Genomic DNA, 21,930 nt, shown 5'->3' on the forward strand with positions numbered 1-21,930 from the left:
TAATCAATTATTATTTGATATCAAATTGATATCATTTGTGAATGGCAAACAAAGAATTCTGAAAACATAAAGTTCTTATTTGCTTTGATGATTTAAAGTTTAATATGTCGAAGGTTGACGGATTGAATAAGTATGTTTTTCTATGTTTCATAAGTTTTACTTATTTTTAAAACATAAATTGTCAATTATGAATTTGGTAAAAAAAAAATATATAAACTTTTCTCTCTTGAAATTATCCATGACACAACTACAGCTGCTAGTTTGGACATTGTCCCCAACCACACATGAAAACATCAGATAGATCCACGGAATTAGGAAAACAAATTCTAAGAGTCACACACACACAGAATGAACCACTTTTATTTACCAAAATATATCCCGGGCAACCTTTTAAATATAGTCACTTAGGAGAAAATTGGAAATGAAATGAAATGGGGTTTAATGTCCCACTGTTCTGCTCCGACTGGGATACTGAAGACGGAGAGAAAATGGGGAATTACAAATAAGTACAAACGTAAATGTCAATACACCGATACCACATAAACGATAGAAGTACAGGGCTATGTACCAAAATCAATTTTTTTCTATTATTTTTTTTTTTTATGCAAATAACCTTGTAAGGTTTTTTATGCAATAAAGTTTCTTCTTCTTCTTCTTCTTCTTCTATAGGATGTGATTTTATAGGCCAGTCATTAAAGTAATGTTATATGAAATTACAAAATTTTTAATAACGAAATGACACAACTTCAACTTAGAAGAAACTAGCTGACAAAACTTTAATTTTTAATCTGAAAACTTTTTTCACTGAGGCCGATATTTTTTTTTCTTTTTTTTTTCTTTTACATATCTCGTTATTTGGATTTTTATTTAGAAGTTCTCGTTGCTAATACATTTAATTTCGAAGAAGAAACACTTAATGGGTTATTAGTTTAAAAAGGTAACTTGGTTTTGGAGACTTTGTGGGCGTTGTTTTTTGTTGCTTTTTTTTGATTCACAGCTAAAACATATGTTTCTATGTGTGAGAAAAACTCTCTAAAGATATGTCATATATATAAATCATAAAAGGGACGTTTTCTGTCAGATCATAGGTATAAAGTTTAGCCAAGACAAATTTTGAGTGACACGAATGAAGAAAGATGACCAGACTTCAGTATGGAGATGATTTTAAAATGTCCTTTGGCATTTCATATGTCACTTACACGGGCCTTTGTAGATTAGCCTATCATTATAGAAGCCGACATTGTCATATTTTTATATACAAACTGCAGAAAATTTAAATATATGGACCCTAATAGAATGTCATGGGTATGTAACCTATAGACACATTATCGATATTTAGCTACATTGTACTTTTGTACTTAAATTTGTTAGCTATGTGAATTCCTCAAATGGAAAGTAGTATACGGTGGTCTATAAAGAGTAAGTATACCATCTGGAGCCTCACATACGAAAATAAATCACTTTAAACCCGAATGTTAATTGTATCTGAAAATCAAGATTCTAAAAGTGGCAATGAACAAGGATAGAAACAATTTTGAGAGATATGTTGCGTAGATGCTGTGCTTTTATTCAAATTGAAGAACTACTCTTATGTAACAGATAGATTAAAGAAAATGAGCAAAGGACATGATGAAATCAAGTGCAGAAAGCCCACATAATTATATGGATGTTCCACGGATTCTCTGTGTTATGCTTTATAGTAGGTTTTTACATTACATCTCACCGATTATCAGCCGAGAAAGTTCATCCAGATTTTCCGGCGTGGTTCCCCCTTGTCAGTGATGCAGGACGGAGGACCTGACAAGGACAGCTGTTTAGTCATTCGGATGATACGAAAAACCGAGGTCCCGTGTACACATTGGCGTGCACGTAAAAGATCTCTTGACAGTTGGAATTCGATATAAGCGTAGGCCGTAGTGCCGCTGTCCGGGCAAAATTTCTCCCTCATAGCACACTGTATGGCGTATGCCCGTCTTCATTAGCCCAGTTCGGAGCAGAACAGTAGGACGTTAATCCCCATTTCATTTCATTTCATTTTTCACTGATTATCGTGAGTGAAATATTGAAACTGGGATAATATACTTGGTGTTTTTCATCCACGTGTAGCTATTTAAAGCACAAAAAAAATGTAAAATTTTAAACATTGGTTAAGGTGTTTTTGTTTTCAAATTTGGCACGATATCAAAGAGCGATATAAAAACTGTTGAAAGCATCATTGAACTTGTGCTTATGAAAAGAAAAGGGCAGCGGAATGTAGTAGCTGTTTTTTTGCTTAATTTCTACCTATTTGTTGTTCTAGCTTTTTAACATTTTTAACCAGGGACCAAAATCAAACCCAGAGAAGTATTAACAATAACCAATTAATTACCATAAAATAGTAATTTGTTCAAATAGTTTTGCTACAATTATGAAGGATGTATAGTCGGCATATGTTCAAATATTGCCTTTGAATGGAATATTGTTATTGGCATCTAAAAACGCCTCCCAATTTTACAATTTCAATTCAGTCCGGGTCAGTAATGAATTCACCGACACGTACACATTATTTATTTTCGGTGAATCTTATGAAATAATAACAATAATTGTTGTTTTTGTCAAATAATCGAAATTACTAGAGCCATAAAAATGGTGCCGAATAATGGACCGATATTGGCAATGTAAATGACGTATTCCTCGCAGCTTTGAGACATTGTGGACAGTTCGTCTCAGGAGAGACATTTAAACCATTGGTTTGATAGGACAATTGTTCGGCTCTTGATTTAGTTGTGTCCGAATGAATGCACTATTTTCTAGCGAGTATTCATCAAGTTTCCTATTGTTTATAGTTAACCACGACAGCTGATTGGCTATTTGGACCATTGTGACTATTGATCCGGCCAATCATATTTCGTATTGATTTTTGAGCTCGTGGATTAATTTCTGTTGGATTGCTTTGCAAACTGGCGACATCTTTTGAGTAAATTATAATGTATCTAATCTAGAAGATTTCCTGGGATTTTTTGGTTAATTTGAATTAGTGGTTCCAACATCTTTTCGTCATAGTTTTTAACGTGTTTTTGCGATGACACCGTGGGTGTAATTCGAACTGTCCGTCTTTTGACATATTTCCATGAATTTCCAATTTAATTATTTTGCGTCATAGGGTTCAATTTCTTTTTAAAAAGAAAAATAACTTTTTTTATGATCTTTGTACAACTTAAGACTTATTTTTAATGTGTTTATATTTGGAAAATGCTGAAAATTACAACAAATTGACAAATGTTCCACACCATATTGTTTCAGGTGTTCCTGAGAACTGAATATGCAAAATGTCAAAAACAATTAGTAACATACTTAAATTTTAGGTTTATCAAAACTTTCCATTTATGTTTATGACAATAGTATATTATTTTATGTCTAGTAACACCTTTTTAGAGTTTATTGTACTATATGCTGATTTGTATTGAGAATAATAAATATAAAAAACAAGTGTTATCATGCAGTGACACGTTTTAAATTACATTCAATCAACCACATAATTGCAAGTAAATATTGCGTCACAATATACACGAATTATTACAAATTTTTGTTGTTATCGGTCAACTTTTTGAATAATCCAGATATCAAATTTTGTTATTTTATTGAGTTTATGTCAAAAGTGAGAGGGTTTGTTGTTAAAGATCGCCAAAGGGCTCTTGTACTTGAAAACAGTGTTACAATTTGTCAATTAAATCAGAAAGGTGTTGTCACTTCACACTATCGTGTTACTCCATCACGTTTTTCCTAATAATTTATATCCACTGCTTTACGATATACACCATAAATTTAATCCATTAATTTACCGAAATGTTTACATATTTTCGAATCATGGTCCCTTAGAAACTATCAAAATCCTGTTTAGTCCGATATTTGATCGTTCAATATAATCGTATAAATATTTCAATAGAATAAAACAGCATTAATTTAGAAGCCTTTTGTTTGGCTCCAGTGTGGGATTGCTCAATGGCTGATACGACTATGGTCGCCATTGTGTAGCTTCATACACAATCTATCTGCCTACAACGATACTGCATTTCCAACATGAATATTTTAAACATAAATTCTCAGCTACCTGTCACCTTATAAATGAAGTTAAAACACGCCATTGACGATATTCTAAGCACATAGCATGCTCCAGCTTTTTAAAGATCTTTTATTTCGTCGCTCGGGGCATTTTCCGTTCCACAATTTGCTTTTCTGACACTTGACTTTCTTACCGACATGTGCGCCGCCTTTCTATGTCGTACGTAAAGGATTTCGTTTCGGATCAGTGACTGCTAAATTATTCCAAGTTTTAGAAAAAAAACATTAGCTCGTGCTCTTTTGTAAAGTAGCCTCCATTACCTTTTTACATCGTGTTTATGCGTAATCACAGAAGTATGACACTTCAATGCACCTTTAGTAGTTTGGAATCTAAGCATGAAATCATATTCCTGTAAGAGCAGAAGTTAAAACACTTCACACGACATACAATAAGAATCCATCGTGTAGAAAAACACCTGTATATTCGAGCTAAAAAGACCAGTCAAATGTAGACCAATTAAGCCCCTTTACGTGAATAGTCGTAGTAGCGTTATTGATAGCAATTTGTCTGATAGACATCTAATTGAAACGATGCAGAGAGAAGCTAATTCCTGATAATAGAACGATAAATAGTGTAAAAGAGACCACACATTGATAATTGCTTTAGAATATTTAATATTAAAAGGCACTAAAAGTGTATTTTATTTGAAATTAAGTGGAACTATTCAAATTATATAATGTTTAATAGTTTAAAAAATAAACTAAGTAATAAACTATTTTTGCTACAAAATAAGTATATAAGTAATTTATATTTATCTAAAACTCATATTGAGTGTATTAAAACTGATTTAGAATTTAACAAGGAGCATGAAATAATGAGATTGGCCTTACATGCATTATATATTACACTTCTATTATGATGGAGACAATTTAAGATCGATCCAAATTTTATATTCGATAAAGTTGTTTTAATGAAGAAACCCAGGTGATTATATATAGTAAATATTATACTGAACCCACCATATCCAATCTCCTAGCCAAAGGTGTCCAATATACTAGTTTAATACCGGAAAGTTATGTTTTATGGGCTGTACTCCTTTAGATTATGGGCTGGGTGGTCCCTGGGAACTGCAAATTGAATCAGCCATTTTTAATGTGGTACTAAATCCGGCATATTCAATCTGCTAGCCAATAGGTGTCCAATATACCAGTTAAATACAGGGGAAGTTTTAAATCATGGTGGTATCTCTTTAAATTGTGGGACAACTCCGGGGAACTAAAAATGTTGGTCGTCCGAAAATAAGATCCTGAATATTAACTGCTACATTGGATGACGTTCCAGCACACTGAGTGTTATCCATAAACAGCACAAATCGAAAGTGGCATCTCAAAATAACCATAATCCTACTATAATGAATAATCCAAGTTATCGAAAATATCCACAAGTTGATACAATACACACCCGAGAAGCCATCACCATCGGGTTCATCGACATAATCTTGCCAAGATTCTCCACGCAAATGGGATAATTTGAACGAATAACAGGTTAAATATGATTGTCACAGGTGCGATACGACATAGCTATACATCTTTTGAACAATTAGTGTCGACGCCATGACACTAGATAATTTATTATATTAATTCATCATTGTAACGTCAGTCAACAAAAAGCTTCTTTATTTCAAAACAAAGCGCTGTAAGTTTTGGCCAATTTTATGCTTTTCTAAACCATCAAGGGTTTGAAATTGTTATGCTAATATGACTAGCGATTAAAAGATTTTGACAATGGAGGATCGTCCTTCTTCAATATACGACCGCGTCTGTAATATAAGAAGACGTTATTTTTATTAATGATCATATTAGCCCCCAATATATCAACATTTCTAGGTGACATTTGCATAACTATTATTTTAGACAAATATTTATAAACATGTAATATTTGTAAACTTTGTATTGCCCAAAACTAAATTTGTATCAAACCAATTTTAAGACCGTATAAAGTCCCCAATTCTCCTTCATAAATTTTTCAATTTCTAATTATAGGTTTAACATCTTTTCAATCATGACACCAACACTCTTCTTTTCGCAAACTTGAATCTACACTGTCATTTTAATAGTTGGTCAAATTCAACTTTTTTAGAGAGAGAGAGAGACAGAGAAATTGGGTTTAACGTCCACTCGACACAAACTAGGTCATTTCGGGACTAACATATGGTTTAATTTTATTTCAATAATTCGCTTGCGCGTAGGGGTCTTTTAGCAGCGGGAGGAAACCGGAGGACCCGGAGAAAACCCACGAGGTTGGACAGGCGATCCTACTCCTTGTCACGTACAACCGGGGATTCGAAACCACGCCAGTCGACTCAATGACAGACTTTATGATACAGCGCGCGCACGCTAACCATTCAGCCATCCACCCCCCCCCCCAACTTTTTTTAGAATAAGATTACTATGAATAACGTTTCGACAATGATTCTCGTGCCCTTATCATTCTCCAGTAGATTCTAATAGTTTTTGTTAATAATCACCGTCCAAAAGTTATGTGAAAGGCGAATCTGGACTTTCCAAAATCTTAGTAAACAGAAATAGTTCTAATATGTAGAAATTGATTAGGGAATTCTAAGCTGTGTTTGGAATAGCTTTAATATATCAGACAAGAATTGTAAAAGGCCACGTATTTACTTACTGTTTGTTAGCCTTCTAACTCAGTTCGTAAACAAGAGAACTTCTTATAAACTGTGTGTGAAACCATGGGCATAAAAAAAAATCTGTATTATTTTTATCCATTGCAAAGATAAAACATGTGCACAGTTATTGGCAACCTACGGTTCGACAGAGATTTTACAATTATAGATAAGCCAAAGGATATTTTTATGATGACGTATAAACACTAAATAAATGATAATACATATATTTTTAAATTATCATATCCTCGTGAATCACCCAGAACAAGCTGTAGTAGACAAAATGTGTACAGAACGTTAAATTTTAATAGAATTATCATGACTTTTATATTGGCTTCTGCTGCCTGAATGGCAGCTTTGACAATCTTATCATCCTACGATGGCAAAATGGCGCCAATTCCGAGCGAATCCGGCACTAAATGTTGTGAACGGAGACAATAATATCTGTAGAATGTAACAGGTACATTGTTATTTCTTGTTTTGTTGAGGACTCAATAAACAATATCCGGAAATTAACCTTGACGGCAATACAAGGTCGTGGTTATTTTTGAAAAGATAAGATATTCGTGCCAATTGCCTACACTACATCCGTTGTTTGGAGGGCACTTCTTTAATATACGACCTCGCTGTAATATTAGCACACAAAATCGACAAGTCTGTTGTTCTACAAAGCGTTAAATTTTAATATATATTCCATTCTAGCGATGAAGAGGTTTTGACAGTGGAAGGACTCACTTTCAGTATATGACCTCGCTGTAATAGTAGAACACATTCTGTTATAAAAAGATCTTACTAGCGCCCAGAATCGACAAGTGGTATCAGGTGTTCTAGAAAGTAGCAGATTAGTAATACATAATCCACTATGTACCTGTACACTATGGTTCCATTGGTTTAAGTACACTTAGTTTGGGGGGGTTGGGTGGTGGCTGAATGGTTCCATAAAGTCTGTCATTGAGTCAACTGGCGTGGTTTCGAATCCCCGGTTGTACGTGGCAAGGAGTAGGGTCGCCTGTCCAACCTCGTGGGTTTTCGCCGGGTCCTCCGGTTTCCTCCCACTGCTAAAGACCCCTACGCGCAAGCGAATTATTGAAATAAAATTAAACCATGCGTTAGTCCCGAAATGACCTAGTTTGTGTCGAGTGGACGTTAAACCCCATTTCTCTCTCTCTCTTTACACTTAGTTTGTGTAAACCAAAGAACCCCAGATTCGGAAATTCACGAAAGTACAATAAAAACTGTTATCTGATCGAAGAACTTGCAATCACAAACTGTAAATTTAAAACAATAAACAACCACATGCCAATCTGTTATCAAGAAATTACAAACCAGTTCTCGCCCAGCCGTTGAAATTGGTTCCATATTCTTGAGTTGTTGCTAGTCTTGTGAACGTTTCATGATGACTAAACCGCAGTTTTTATTCATTCATTTGGACGAAAGTTATTCTATTTTATGACGGGATGTTTGAGTTAGAACTGTTTCAATAAAGCCGATGTAACAACTAAGGCCCTTATTTAGATATCAAATGGAATTAACATTAAGTAGGACCAAAGGAGACCTCATTTGTAACGGCGATAATTATCATGTAGGGGGGAAATGGGATTTTATTGCGAGATTCAGGGTGTACCTGATTACCAAATGAAAGATAAACCTTCATTAAATCCACATCTTATAAAGCGAATTATGGGCCATTTGTTAAGTCGTCTGCTGCGACTAAAGACAGGCGACCATTTCTGGTGATTTAAGAGAGAAGTCATAAATTACATCGGCCATCTTCGGTCGTTAACTTCCCATTCTAGCGACCATTTACAACTTTTGGCATTAGCAAACGACATAAATTTCAATATGGCGACGTCGATGTTTTATGAGCAAATGACATTAAAGACATATGATAAATCATTGTAAAGAGTTCGTATTTCACCATTGTATTTGTTAGTTTGTCTGAGTTGAATTCAGTCAGTTTCTTCTTCCCTCTCAACGTGTGTGGTGTTGTAAAATTCTTAGTTGTGGAGTAAAAGTTATCAGTCTACAAACTTCAAGTCAAGATTATCGCCACTGTTAATACCATTTCCAATATCCTATGTATATCTGTGTTGGAATAGCGTAATGGCGCCTAAATAGTTCCTTCGCGGATATCTAACATTCTAAGCCTGGTGTCGAATGGCTGATACTTTCACAACTTAATATTCACGAATCTACCACCGAGTATCCAAAATATTTTGAGGATTTTGTAATAGAGACCATGACCAGAATATCGACTGTATCCTTCTGGGATGTCATCGTGTACATGACTGTTCACTTGAAGGTAAGACAATCAAGGTCAATTTGGGAGCAGGGGGAGGGGTAGAATAACATTGTAAATATGTGTATTTACTCAGCTGATTTTTGTAATATTTTGGTTTTGGATAAAGACTATAATTGACATAGTCAGTTTAGATTTGTAATTCTGAGACTTCGTTTTTTAATCCGTTCTTTTCTCGTCATTTCATGTCGCCAACGTTGTTTTTGGATACGAAATCGTTCACTGAGTCATCTACAAGTATAATATACAGTGTTTCCTCAAAATAATCTTGTCTTACATCAATATTCATTTCAAATACTGATTTAACCAATTTTAAGTCAGTCTTTTGTAAGGTCAAGGTCATATATCTCTGAACCACTGCTGGCGAAGGTAATCGTAAATAATCCATTATGTATGTCTTTTAGTAAATATATTGATAATATCACGTCTAAAGCCTATCGTAAATAATGTATGACGATATGCTCATGTTTGAAATACATGCAATCAGTATAATTGTCAGGAATCGGGGCAATCATCAGGTATCATTTTGTGTAAATATTCGTGGATAAATAACTCGAAATTTCTCAGTCAGTTTCGAATGATCGCCCTTTCTGTGACCTACATTCTCCTATTATAAAATTTTGCCAATCGTCAATGATTATATATTATTCATTCGGCCAACTTTTAAAAAACCCTCATCAGATGAACGACTGTTTGCTTGTAAGTGTGAATTACGTGGTTATCCCTCGTGTGCTTATTATGAATATCACATTACTTTCTTATCGCTACAACTATATGATATCATCTCTGAGAGGAAAACCTTTACTTAGATGGGTAGTGTTAAAATCGTCAAATAGCAAGCGTGCCAATATTCAACCTTGTCGAATTTAAAGTGGCTAACAGACATGATATTATCGAAAATTTCAGTTAGATAACGTGGATAGTGTGATTCTGAAACAAAGAATCAATCATATTTTGATATCTCAGTCAAAGTTGTTCAGATTTGACTGTTCATTTTCTCAAATTTTGAGAAAATGGCACTAGCTATTACGGCTGATTACCCAAATGCAACGTTATTAATTACATAATTTATGGATGACTCTCTACCAATCCATCTTCTTAAAGAGGAACTATTGTTATTGATGTATAAAAAAACCACATTCAGTCTTTGCACTTATTCCTGGGGCAATGGCCCGAAAAATCCCTCTCTGGCCATTGCTGGATTGGCTTCTGATACTTGAGCTTTTGAGGGAGTGTGTCTATTCTTCCCGTTCAATCAAATCTATCCCAAATACAGCAACATGGCAACCCTTTGTTTAATCTGGGGTCTTCCCTAAAACTTTGGACAGTGATTAAAGGTATTAAAAACGGTGAAAGTATTGTTCGTCGCCAAACAGTATTGTTTACATTGTATACGTTTTGATAGCCTCGTTTGTCACGCAATTAGTTTTTCTGTGATATTCTGCTATGCACTGGTTAATTAGGCATAATAAAATCGTGAGTCATGACGTAACGTCCAATTTGGAGGTCTGTTTAAAGCGTAATGATATTGTTACGCAGTTAGCTATTGGTTGTTAATCGGACTATTAACCAGTCATAATTTGGAATAGAAATTTGCTTCCATTACAGCAGTGTTAAGAGGGATTAGCTCTAATCAAACGAAACACTGCGAGGAGTATGGTCTTTGCATGGAGTTAAATCATACTGTATTATGGTCATCTATAAACTTATACAACCTTACAAACATCCACATTTCTCAAATACAAAATTTGATTCTTAGATTAGTTGGCTTCCATTTTTTTGCAATATAGAGACATAAACGATGGGTATTATTCAAGGATATAGTAAGTACAGTTAAAATGTTAGAATTTCTAAAGAAATATATACATTCAATATGTTTAAAAGCTGATTAATTATATTGACTTATTACCGCTTTAAAAGGGGGAGTCGATGTCGATCCCCACACAGATATTCTGCATTGTTGTTCATGCATAACATAATCATATTCCTGGATGAACTTTTTTCAATTATCATGACTCTTACAACTAGGCGTTCGGGAAATATTATTAATTTTACCGCATGAGTTGTTGTATGCTTTGACATTAAAGGTTCTTGTGTATCGTGGGATACAATGAACGACCCATAGCTGATTTTCATCCAATATGCCATTTTAAAACTTACCAAACCAAATTTTATAGCGAGTTAAAAGTGATTCACGAAGCACGTCGGATTTCCAATAAGCAATGGTAATATCTGGCTTCCTATAGCAGATGGAGTTACATTCGTCATAAAAAAAAACAAGGGACTCGCTACCATGTATTATTGATCAAATATACTTGCAACCAGGCAGGTAATACGTGATCTTTCCAGAACATTCCATATATATTTTGAAGTTTCACATCATAATTAAGCTGCTATACATTTTGTATAGTAGTAGTATTTCAAAACCTTTATGTCTGCTATAGTAACAGATCTAATAATGGTTCCATTTATCAATCGACGGAAGTGGCAGGGCGTGCTTACCCTAAAATGGAATTTTTCTCATGTGGCAATGATCGATTGAGTTTTATTCTTATAAAAAGCAAGGCAGAGTAAGGGGCGGGGACACAGCGACCTTGAAAGCTGAAATAAATTTATCACTAATAATTGCATCATCAACCTTTTCAATGACGTACACGTACCTTGAATTGAAATTATTTTATAGGCAAAGCAAATGTTTTCGCAGCGTCTACGCTTTATCCATTCGTTGTTCAAAAACAATGAACCGTGGAGTGAATGTTCCAACAAATAACATATGCCATATGTTTAAAACTTTTCAAAAAAAGGTAGAGAATTACATCAATCATGCCAAAAGACCGTGAAAGATGACAAAATAATTTTATAAAAGCTTTATACACTTTTTTTTAATTTTCTAGGTAAAAAAATAATTCAACACGTCCATATATCTATTTCGTTTTATTTCAAGTTTCCATTTTACTGCAACCCTTATACCTATTAGTTTATTATTATTTAGGCGTCTGTAAACCTGCGGTCGCTAAGATCGCTGACAAGGCGCGGTAGGGTGCCATGGTATCAATTTTCTGTGCCGCAGGTATCGTAACATCAAGGCACTCATCCTCAGAAAGCAACAAAAAACTGACAGTTTTAACTGTATGCATATTTTTGAAATTTGAGTAAACTAACGTGTTCTGAAAGTAACTTTTTAAAGTGGTTGTTTAAAAAGCCGTCACTATACAATCAGTCGACATAAGAGTCAAGCTGTAATCTGATAGGTTTCATGTATAAATGGATATATTATCCACAATTATGTTTAACCTTAGTGAGTAATTCGAAGTGTAATAGATACTTTATTTAATATCGTGTTAGCTTCACTTCCAATCTGAAATCTGGGTATTTTAGAACAACGTGAAATCATGGTGGAATTGTCAGTTAAAGAATCGACTTTTATATTTCATTTCATGTCTTTTTTAAAAAGTATACGTTATTTTGGTTTATCAAAATGTGGGGAGAAAGTTCATCGGGATTTTCCGACGTGGTTGCCCCTTGTCAGTGGTGCAGAACAGAGGGCTTGGCGAGGAACAACGTATAGTCGTTCGGGTGGGACGAAAAACCGTGGCGTGCACGTAAAATAACCCTTGGCAGTTTGAATTCGATATTAGAGTATGCCGTAACGACGTAGCCTGGAAAAATGTCCCTCATAGGACACTGCATGGCGTATGCCCGTCTTCATTAGCCCAGTCGGGGCAGAACAGTAGGACGTTAAACCACATTTTATCAAAATGTGAACTAAATATATTTCATATCACCCAATCATGTTCAGTGATTTTAGTGGCTGTTTATCTTCTGGGGTGACACAATATCGAAACTAAGATATTTCGATTCATCAATGCATTTAAAATACCGAGACGATTTATTATTAAATTTGTTATTCCAGCCTATGGTGACCAAACTTTTCTTTTCCATGGTTGTTCCGCCATTCAGTCAGCTCCACGGTGGCAGAATTGGCATGGGAAGACATTAATAAGATTTTATATGCCCGCATTTTAATGTGTTCGTACATTGCCATCAACCAGTGCGGACATCTATACGTCTGTCATTCACATATATTGTTAGTACAATAGGGGCTACCATAACCCATATAAAATTGATATGGGTTGTCATTAAGTTAAAACGTCTGTTAATTTGCAACGATTTTTGGTAGTAATTTCCAGGATTAGTTCCCTTTCTTTCAAGGGCTAAGTGGCTTTAATTATAACCTTATCTTTTTTAAATTTCTATACCTTAGCTCTTAGTGTGCGTATATTTCGTTACATGGCAACCAATATTTCATTCAACTGACATGTATCTATGCAGTCACAATGTAATTTTGGACTCTGTGCACTTTCATCTTGTATCGGATGTGTTTCATGTGCTCTCATCCTGCATTGTCGATTACATGTATATGCAGTTCAAATTTCACAAAACCTAATGTTTCCCACGTCTTTCATTCATATATATATGTATGTATAGACCCCAAAATTTAACTTTAAAAATGGGCGTATTGCGCTTCGTTTCAGAACTAAAGATAATTTTGTATATTTTAAACAAGTTCAACGAAAGAATGTTATATTAAAGCAGATGTCAGATCCAAAATTTGTATTAAAGAATTACACAGATCAAATGTTTAACGCTTTAACTGTTTTTAGGAACGTTCTAAAGAAAGTCAATTCATACGTTTTACTCTTCACAAATAGCTACATAAGCTGAACAAATCTAAGAAAGAGATTTAGACAGAGAACATAATAAACAGCTCAGTGAAAATAAGCGTATGTTTTTGTTGGTTTGTGAATGAGTTTTGTGAATGAGGTGATCCAAACAACTTGTACATTCAACTTAATCCTCGATGTTTTTGTGTGCTTGTATTAAAGATATTGTTTGATTGTGTGATTTCGGTGGTAGACAGTAACGCCCCCTAGTCTTTTTGCTAACTGGGCTATTTATGTCTGAATATATCGACTTTTGACATTCATATTCATTTCAAAATAGATTTGGTTTACTATAGATTTGGTCTTGTTTTTGAATCATTCCTATATATCGTATTATGCATACTTTTAGTTTGACAGAAAAGAAACGCCATATTTTGTATAATGTCTTATTCATGTCGGTTATAAGATGTTTATAGGTTATACGAGATGTAGCGTTAGGTTTTAGGGGATTTTCTATATGACTTGTAAATATTGGTTCGATGGTTCGAATTCATTAAAAATGTCATACGTTTTCAAGTATTGGGTTGATTTGATCGTTGTTTATTTCTTGCAATGTCTGTGTAGTTTGTCTTGTCCGCTGCTTTGTGTGTAGTGTGGTCTTCCTACATTTATTATTACTTACTATATATCTTAATACACATATCTTACTACCGGTACGTAGTCAATCGGTTTTCTAATGGCGTTATTATAACCTTTCAAATACGTAAAAATGCAGTTTCTTTAGTCGTTTATTATTTTATCATATTTATAGTTTAATAAAACAGCATGGCTATTTGATATCAAATGAACCGCCGTAAATAGAATAATTAAAATTCCTGATGACCATTATTGTATTTGGTTGTTTGAAAATTAATATCTTTACTAATATAATAATGGCTGTCTTTTAATAGTAATAAACTGAGAAAACATAAGACACAATTGGGCTTGTCAATCATACATTTTTAGAGGGAATGCATGTATATGATGTTCATTTGAAATTAGTTCCGCATGGTATATCGTCTCGTCTAAATATATCTCCATATCTTATCCTTAACGTCACTGATATCTCATTGGTCTCCCTTTCTGCTGTTAGTCTATAAACTTTGATAAACCACACTTGTTACTATGATATATAAGTCTATTATTCCCTCTTCCATATCTACTATAATACTTATATACATAAGTCTTTAAATATACTCGTATACAAATAGTTGTCGGCACACCTTTACGGAGTGTGATCTATTTAGTCAAGTTATATACGGTCGGTTGTGTGGGTTGTATTTAACCGTTGTAAAGGATATTGATGAATAGACTTTAAAAAGGTACGTTTTTTTCTCATATACTGCATTATGAATGAAATGGGGATCACTCTTTTACGTTGAAATGAACACAAATCGATTAAGAAGTCTTATGGCTCTTTCTATCTAATAACAGTCAATGCATCATGGATTTTGCTTCACGACGTACGGTTCATTGCGCTGAAAGATATTTATAGTAAAACTTTCGGGTAATGCCTGTAAAGACGATCTTCTGTTTTGTAATATAACTGTACACTGAAATGAACATGGGTATGTTTACCATTTGAAAATTAGATAACTCAACCATAAAGATTAATATAATCCCGTAATCCGTGGGGCAGCGGCTGGTTCCTAGCTCACACAATGACTTTTCGGATGGCAGTGACTTGTTAGTCTGGAGATAGTTCACCTTTCCTAATTGTGTAAATTACATTGGCCATACACCTAATGCATACTGATCATTTAGACAATAGACAGAGCCACCTAACTGTTTAACAAATCATGGAACAAAATAGTACATGAAAACAACACACACAATTCAAAATATCAAAAAACCTAAGTCGTTAGCCAACTGAATTGAGCCCACCACAACGTAATGTCTCACTGATCATACTAAACTTAGGCTGTCTGACTACAGTTAGCTTCCCTGGTTAACCGACATTTTGAGTCCTAAATCGATGATTTTGTCGAAGACACTAAGTAAATTTTCAGAATTAATTCTGCTTCCATTTAATAAATTGAAAAAGTTTATTTAGTCTTTGTGTGTATGATAGATGTGGAACGTGGTAAAACCGCATTACAAAACAGTACACTAATTTTTGGATATGTCGGCCAGTTAGGGCAGAGATCTATTCTCGAAGTATGAAGTAGATGGATTTCTGTGTACAGAATGTCTCACTGATGAGCCGAGGTTTAACTTGTCACATTAATTAAAGAATCACTTAACACTAATTCTGTGATTTAATCTACAAATCTATTTAAGAGTATGACTGAAATTAACTTTATATGTGTTTGTTTTCAATAAATGTTGTAGGTGTATGGTTTAAATATCGTAAGATATTGCGACTGAAATAAACTTGGGGTACGTTTGTGATTAAAATAAACGTTTGTGACTGAAATAATCGTGATACGGTTGTGATTGAAATGAAATAAACGTGATACGGTTGAAATGGAAATAAACGTTGAGACTGAAATTGACTTGATAAGTTAGGGATTGGAATACACGCCATGTATTTGTGAATTAAATAAACTTGATAATAGTTGATAAATTGAAATGAAAATTTAAGAAATCAACGTAATCAGTTTGTGACTGAAATTTACCATATGAGTTTGTGATGAAAATAAACATTATGTTTGTGATTGAAATAGACAATAACTATATGTTTGGGTATGAGTTTGAAGTCTTTTTAATCATGTTTTGGAGACTTAGAAACTCACCAAGCAATTAGTTAAAATAAACAATCAGCAGGGATTTAAACAGATATCTTCTTGATTAAAACTACGTTTAACTCAACTTCAGACAAAGGTACATTTATTCCAGATTAATTCAACCAACAATCTGTCCTATCTTAATTTGATGGATTATATTTCCGTGTATCTATAATGAATATAATGAAATGATTGACCAGTGGTCATTCTATAATCAGACTCACTGACCACTGTGTTGGTCATGTAAGGTCACTTAGTGGATATGAAATTGAATATAATTATAACGTCAACAGTATGTGAGATAATAGCGACCCTTGATTAATAACCATATGGAATAGCTATAATTAATTCTAGATATATATAGCATTTAATGTAAGAACACGGGAAAGTTTAAAGCTCTGGACACTGTGGAAAAAAATGGTTTGGGGGATATGCTTATATTTGCTTTAACGATTTTAACTTCCCAAATTATCATGAAGTGTTCTGGAATGAATATTTTTTCTGCACCAAGTTCAGTAGAGAAATTTGATGATTATTCTTTTCGTGTTATAAGGAGGGTTATCTATTATTTTTAAACCTATCTTTCAAATTCATATTTGGGATTGTTGTCTGTGTCTCTTTTTGTCTATTGCCCGAGTCATCACAGTCGTTTTCAATGTCAACCTTTCAAGAGTACAACAAAATGCCTTTGCTATTTAAACACCTGACGTAAGGAGTGGCGTATGATGTTCTAGAGAGAGTAATCATATCCTGCTTCGTCCAGAGTTCGGCGTTTGCCGAGGAGAACCTTCTGAATGTATACACGGTTCACGTTGGCAGTTTGAATTTCACCCACCCCACCCCTGCTCAGATTCCACATAATATAACCATAGAAATGATATTGTACTTCATATTAGTCCCAAAATGACCAAAATATTGTTTTGACGAGACTTTAAACCTCAATCAATTCCATTAATGAGTGTTTAATTATACACGATGAGCTTTATGTTTGAGATGTGTATTTATTTTGGGGTTTTTTGTTTGGAAAGTACTGATAGCTGAGAATCTACAAGGTTTTGATTATCGACGATTCCACAACTACTCTCACTATCGTAAAAATAGTATCACCTGTTCAGATAGTTAACATTCTATGGTGTTTGACTGTCGACAATTTTTCCACTACCCTGCAAGAATAGAACACCTTTTTTTTAAAAAAATTTGATACCAGTTGATCTATAATGTTTGGTCGTCGACGATTTCTCCAGTACCCTAACTATAACATTCATTTGGAATGTTCTGATAGTTTACCGTACACAGCGCGTGTTTAAGGTTGGCCATCGACGATAACTATAACAACAATATGCTACGTAAGAATAGTGTTACCCCTTCTATTGTGTCCCTACAAGGCCACCAATTAAAAAGGTGTTGGACAACAACAAGTGAATTTAAAGTTTTGTTGGCAATCAGATTAAAGTGTTATGACCGTTCAGTGGCCCCTGGAGGCATGCTCGAGTTGTGAATGTATTTTTAACCAAGTGTGAAGATGGTAGTATGTCTGAACGAGTTTATTGTAAAACCATAAGTATTTTGATTGAATTAATGGTGTAAAGATCACTGTCATCCAAATATTTTTGCAAAAAAACTCCAAGTTGACACTGATGATCCAAACGGTTGTCCTTTTGTTGGTTGGTTTAAAGTATTGTAAGGCATCGGAAATCATTTTCTGCTTAAGTCTTTATCCTGGCATTGTAGACCTTCAAGTACTTAGACTTCTTGACACCATATAAGTTTTGTAGATGTTAGTATAGCAGTTAAATGATTTACGACCCCAGAAGTAGCAGGATAGAGACCGAGGAAAGGCAACTTTTACAACCCAGCTTTGTTTATTTGTTTGTTTATCTTAGAGGTAAGGAATAAGAGTTTTACCGATGTTTTATGACCACCGTAATAGATTTATTTGGTGGTACTCTTAAAAATATTTGTCCTTATTTTATTGACTTAAACTTTAAAGAAGAGATGGGTTAGGGTAGATTACATATCTGACAAAATATATTGAATATTTCTGTCATCTTATTCTTCGCTGCGACATAAACAAAAACACAATATACGTATATTAGCATTCTTGTAGCTTTGATATAGACTGACTATATATACTGACTATTTTGTGAGGCTTACATTTAAGAAAACTAGAGAGATTTTCTTTACAAAGGTCCAAAGTTCATCTCGATTTGATTAACAGTTTTCTTTAAATTCGAATTTTGATTTGTTTTGTAAATCAATTTATATTAATTTCCATATGTTCACGCTTAGCATTTATGATACTTATTGCTATGAATTGTATTTCCAACTGTTGCCCAAGATAGCAAATATTAATCAGATTTATTTTTCATAACTCAATATTAAACACAGTTCTGATGATCGTTTTCTCGGTTTTTGATGTTTATTGTTTGTTTCCATTCATATTCATATTCCGATTCAGAACACCTTTTTTCTATCTATAAAGAATTTGACTATTGAGTGAATTTAATGTTTTCCTGAGTCAAATCAATATTTGTATTGACTGTTTATTTAAATGTTTTTCTCACGTGTATTCTATGAAAGTTATAATCAAGTCATTTCAAACGGTGCCGATAAAAGCTTTGTAAATAATGCCGGCGTGGGATGAGTTTCAATTCTAACAATATTGTAGTGTTATCAAAGCTTAGCATCGACTGCTTGATGACAAATGAGGTTTTGTACTATTGTCCAAACAAAACTATTATAACCCCACACAGGACACAACCTTCTAATTATTCCGTTTTCTTGTCCCTCCTGTTTCTTGGTCATCTGTGGGCTGTCCACTAACATTCGGTTAAATACAAAGCCTATCTAGTATCGTTTCGAATCCTTTGTATCCAATAATTCAACTTTTTCTGTTTTGAAATTCTGTCTATCCATCTTTTAATGAAAACATGTTTTCATCTGGCAGCTATTCGCCAAAACTCAGACCAATTCATTTTGTTTTTAAATTAAATGTACCAATCTTCTCTGTAGTCGTTATTCGATAAATTAATTTGTTGACTATTTTTAAATGACAAAATTAACTCTTTTAACTTAACAAAATAACCAGGTGCTATTTTTTGACTGGCAGCCAACATAATATTCATTTCCTTTTTAAAATATTAATTCTTTACGATATGTCTCGGTCCGAGTATTGAAGTATCAATTTAAATCTTCATATAGGGGTTTTAATTATCTGGAGGTTGTTATACCCGAGGACTTTTAGTTCTTAACTTTTTTCTCAAAGTTGAGGGATATTAATGTATTTACCGTAAGCAAGCATGTTGGGTTGGTTTTTTTCGCGGGAAAATAGTAGGGTGTTAGTTAGTTCATACCGCTGATTGCTCCGTTTTAATTATTCAAATATGCGAGAGAGGAACTAGAATAAAAAGATTTTTATTTTTTTAAATTCTAAATCTGTTTTTACCATTTACTGGTATCCTATAACACAGCAGCTGTTTTTCCTCACTCATTAAAAGTTCAAAGAATTTTAACTCCTAGGAGAAAAACAATGTAATCTAAATATGAAATATTCATATGTTTTTGCTGCTGGGAAGGTTAACAAATGTAGATTTTTGAGAATTTGTGTACATGTCAAATTTATTTTTCTATTTTTTGCGTTTCGTTTTTTTTTTTTTTTTTTGCTTGTATTTTATTTCAAATTCAAATACATTTAATAATTTTTAAATCTTAGATCGTGTATTTCAATGTTTTTTGCTTTATACAAAGTTACAACAGATAACTATTCCTGGTTTTAAAAAAATTACAAGAGAAATGGTAATTTTGCTACGGATCCCCTATTGCTCAAAGTGAATTTATATAATTTGATGAGGAAACATTTCATACTATAGAAATTACCCATTTACAAGCGATCATAGTTTGAAAATTGAAAGCGTTCTCATGAAAAGCGCGGTCTCCTGTTCTTTCACAAACCCTTCAAGTGGATGGTATGAGCTGGGTGTTTAAGGGACAAGTGTCCGTTTGGGTCGGGCTGAAGGGCGGTGTAATGTACCATCAATCATATTTGACACGATGACACAAACCCCTATGTTTTACATGCCTGCGTATAATGAGATAATAGTTAACGATACAAGGAAACAAACACACACCCGCTGTGATCAAACGCAACCCCTCTTTCCAAACGATTCCTATCTCGTAATTGGCAGCAATTCTCGCGCTAAAGATTTAATTTAGAGAAAAATTTATATGTTGTTAAGAGAATTAGGTGAAAGAGGAATAGCAGACATGTCTTTGGGGGCGAAGGGATATAATAGTCGTTAGTGAATATTATGGAACTGATTTTCGCGTGTATTGATTAAGCTCGTCAATTTCGTTTCCTTATCCATTTCCGATCACGGATTTGGTTTCGTTGAAAATTTGGTATCAGGAAATATAGATCTGAAATGAAATAAAAACAAATATTTGTGAGGTAATTTCTCTTGGGAGATTGCTTTAATTGATGTTGTATATTGAAAATTTCTGGCACTGTGAACACCATTATAGTGTGTAAATGCCATAAATCAATTGCAGTTGTAATCAACACTAAAAAAAATATGCGTTTATTTAATTAGAAAATTGAAGCTGGAACGGAATTTATGATGGATTAGTAACAATACACCGTAGGCTTAAACATGAAATTGTTTATATTCGATAATCACAGTAAACTGATTTGACATTTTTTCACTTGAAGAATGTCAATCATTTCATTTATTATCCACAAAGTTACTTTCCATTTCACTATGCTTTTGGCTATATCCAACCATATAAATATGAAATTGTTTGCATTCGATAATCACAGTAATAACTGATTTGACATTTTACACTTATTGTAGACAAAGTTACATACTTTTGAAGCACGTTCACCTTTATTTATCTGTTCATACGTTTAAGCAAATGAATACTATATTGTTTATATTCGATAATCGCAGTAAAATGATTTGACATTTGAAAAATGTCAATCATTTCAGTTATTATAGACAAATTTACACGCTTTATCGATATTTTATAGCGTTTCTAACCATATAAATATGAAATTGTTTATATTCGATAATCACTGTAAACTGATTTGACATGTTATACTTATTATAGACAAAGTTAAATACTTTTGAAGGACTGTCAAACCATATAAATATAAAATTGTTTATATTCGATAATAACTTGAAGGGTGTCAATCATTTCATTTTATTAAGATAAACTTACATACTTTTGAAGCACGTTCCTGATTTCCCTGCTTTTATCTGTTCATATGTTCAACCATATATTTTATTACTTTCCCATTATTCGTATATATTGGATTACACAAATTCCAAATACTTTTCCATTTTATTTAAGAATTGATTTATACGACAACGGAAATATAAATCACAGAAACTCCATGCATGAATATTATTTTTTTAAATAACATTGTCGGTGATAAATAAAGTCACGTGCTTATGAAAAAAAACTAGATTTTAAGCGGC

The 21,930-nt window shown here is 33.6% G+C and overlaps 1 protein-coding gene across 5 annotated transcripts in view; it reads left to right on the plus strand.

Annotated features, from left to right (window-relative positions):
• Positions 1-21,930, plus strand: part of LOC126820352 (homeobox protein HOX3) — a 70,024-nt gene that overhangs the window by 33,601 nt on the left and 14,493 nt on the right. The window contains exon 1 of one of the 5 annotated variants that reach the window (XM_050548252.2): positions 8,859-9,027. The exons of 2 other annotated variants lie outside the window; for them this stretch is intronic. The gene's annotated coding sequence lies outside the window, so the exon portion shown is untranslated. Of the gene's footprint in view, positions 1-8,858; positions 9,028-14,915; positions 15,050-18,198; positions 18,339-21,930 lie in introns of those variants that run through there. 2 more of the 5 variants (XM_050548249.1, XM_050548251.2) reach the window with 2 other exon arrangements.

The sequence above is a fragment of the Patella vulgata genome, chromosome 5 (assembly GCF_932274485.2).
Source record: "Patella vulgata chromosome 5, xgPatVulg1.2, whole genome shotgun sequence".
Lineage (NCBI taxonomy): Eukaryota > Metazoa > Mollusca > Gastropoda > Patellidae > Patella > Patella vulgata.